Raw genomic sequence first — 2,993 nt, forward strand, 5'->3', positions numbered from 1 at the left:
TTGAGTGTAATTACAACTAAATATGTGTAACAACGCGGTGGAATCAGGCGCTCGTTAATTTTTGGGCATGTGGAGTTATTGGTATCATATTAAGGCTTGTTCATTTGTCTTGCTTTTAATGAAAAAAAAAATATTCATCTATGTTGATTAGAAGTCGAGATATTTGTGACTGAAGAATGGTCACCTAATATCAGAAGTAAAATTAGCTGCCAAAGTTAGGGTCCTAGTAAACTACAAAATGTTTTGTGCCTTTAATCTAAAAAGCACAGCTGATTAAAACCTGTAAATTCTTTGCCATATCGTCAGACCGAAGGGCTAGAACCCAAATGGCCGCTGGATTGGAAAAGTCAGTAAAGTAAAGTGCCTTTAATCAACGGTTACGGTAAAATCCACAAGGAAATGTGTTTTGAAATGGACACAAAAGGTGCTGAGTTTAAAAACAAAAATTCAATAAAGATAGCCAAACAAGCAGAAAAAACCCAAATTTCTTTGATTTCATTATTTTGACCAGTGCCTGATTTCACCATGCTGCCTCACATATTGTCTATAACTGTCCATCTATTTGTTTCTAGTTAACTTGTATCTATTCCCATGTATTTCTCTCTCACTATCATCAATTTTACAATATAAGGCAAACAGCCTATGTCATTGTCCGATACTGGTATATATTCATCACTTGCATAAGAATTCAGGCAGAACCTGCTACGTTATGTTATATCTGTGTGCTGGTGAAACATACACACCATGATTCAAGCACATAAAGCATGCTGACGATGTTTTCTTTGAACTATAGCTTTCTGCACTGCATGGCATTAGAGTTCCTCAACTGAACTCAAGAAATGAAATGGCCGTGTACTACTATACATCCACGAGTACATCAGACAATATACATGACACTGGTCAACTAAAATCATGAATTTAAATCATTGGCAAAAGAAATGGAGGAAAAAAAGGGCCTGTGAAAAACGCCAAGTGTACAGTATTCATTGAGTGAATTGAAAATAATTAATAACAGACAAGGACACAAACCCATACTTATCGTAATTGAAAAAACCCCAAACAAACCCAAAAAACCAAGACCCACTGAATCAGCCACCTATTTGCCAATAAAAGAATTAAACCATACATGGAAAAACAGGATGCTTTACACAATATATCAAGCACAGCCTGTGTTCCCATAAAAAACAACCCCCTGTTAGGTTCAATCAAAAATAAAAAGGGTGCATTATATTGTTACTGATCTCTTTAAGTAGTACAAATAAAATCACCAATGCACTAAAGTGGAGCTGACCCCAACAGTACATCCCACAGTATGAAGCTCTAGGACATAATGTATCATTTGAGTGTGAGTAAGTTTTTGGGGTTTTTTTAGTAGAGGTGTTGCGGCACTCACAACAGAAGGGGTGGATGTCGACAGAGAAGTCTTTACACGGAATCAGGCTTACTCAGCTCACTTCTCTAGCTTCAACACCACAAAATCTGCTTTGACTATCAAGGCACCCTGGAAATAGCGGGTCACAAGAGTGTGACAAACATACAAAAAAAGTAGAGAAAAATGACAATAGTAAGGACTAGGAAAGAAAAACCAGCAGTTTCCCGTTGCAGTTCAGGCACAGTTATGAGCATTTACATTGATGAATCAGCCCATTTACAATTCAACTGTGAATAAGAACATGTTAATGTCCCCCCTTTGGGAATGGCCTAAAGACACTTCAGTCAGTAGCATTGCCGCGGGGGTGGGTGGGTGGGTGGGGGGGGGGGGGTTGAGTAAAGAGAAGCACATCAACACAATAACTGTCATATAGCGCAGAGTAGAAGAAAAACGGATAGAAACAACAGAGGAATAAAAAAAGAAACAGGACCTACCAGTGGTGCCCTCCATCCATCCGTTAATTTATTATCAAAAACAATAATATTAGTAGAAAGTAAAATACCCCACAAATAAATTCATAAATCTAAAACCGTAAATGCAAGAAATGAGAAAACATTTTCACACCACAAGGTTCAAAACCAAAAAAAGCATGGAAATAAGCATAACACATAAATCAATACTACATTTTTCAATAGTAAAGTAACAAGAGCATTTGTACCACCTTTTAGCCTAATTTTTTTAGAAAATAAAAGGTTAATACTTTTAGTAAGTGTTTAACGTCACTTGCAACACAATAAGGTCATTAAAGTGCTGAAGATTAGAGGTGTTACAAGAGAGTAACAAACACAAAAAAGAAGGAGAGATTAGGAAGATAGATGTTTGATAGGAAAGAAGGAGCAAACCACACCAGAGCTCCCACCAACCACCCACAAATAAAAGGCATAAATAATGCTTATTTACTAAACCTGTATCCTAAACTTCGATATTTAATGAATTTACTGTAAGTGGTTCATACAATATAAAATACTCTAATAATCTTGCAAATAGTTTCAGTATACATGCATACTTTACAGAAACTTTCAAAGTACACAATTGAAACAAAATGTAAACACTCAACTAATTGATGTCAGCTATATAAATGTGGTTTGTGTTACAATCAAAGTAAAATCACAAACAAAGGCAACTGTCAAATGAAAATGAAGAACAATACCAGTTTGTCTTGTCAAACCTAGAATAGAGTATGAACTGAGAAAACGTTTTCCACATAGTACCTCTTTTGTGATTTTTATAAAGCATTAATCTATCCCTTCAAAAACAAACAAATTAAAAATCCAACATTCCCCCCTCCCTAAAATAAAATAAAAAACTAAAAACACACACTCACACAAACAAATATCAAAAAGAGAAAAGAAAAAACAACCTGTACATTAAAAAAATGTATACACAAAATATGCATAAAGAGCACGATTACAGGAACTGAGATCAATGCAAGGCTGCATTTCTCTCTTTAAAGTTGACACCAGAAGTCAAAGAATGGTTGCTTCTATTCTGGTATTACACCCACGGATGTATGCTTGCACATTCCAAACTTGCTTGCTCCTGTATTCTCGTACAGCTTTTA

The sequence above is a fragment of the Aplysia californica genome, unplaced genomic scaffold (genome assembly GCF_000002075.1).
Source record: "Aplysia californica isolate F4 #8 unplaced genomic scaffold, AplCal3.0 scaffold00130, whole genome shotgun sequence".
NCBI classification, from domain to species: domain Eukaryota; kingdom Metazoa; phylum Mollusca; class Gastropoda; order Aplysiida; family Aplysiidae; genus Aplysia; species Aplysia californica.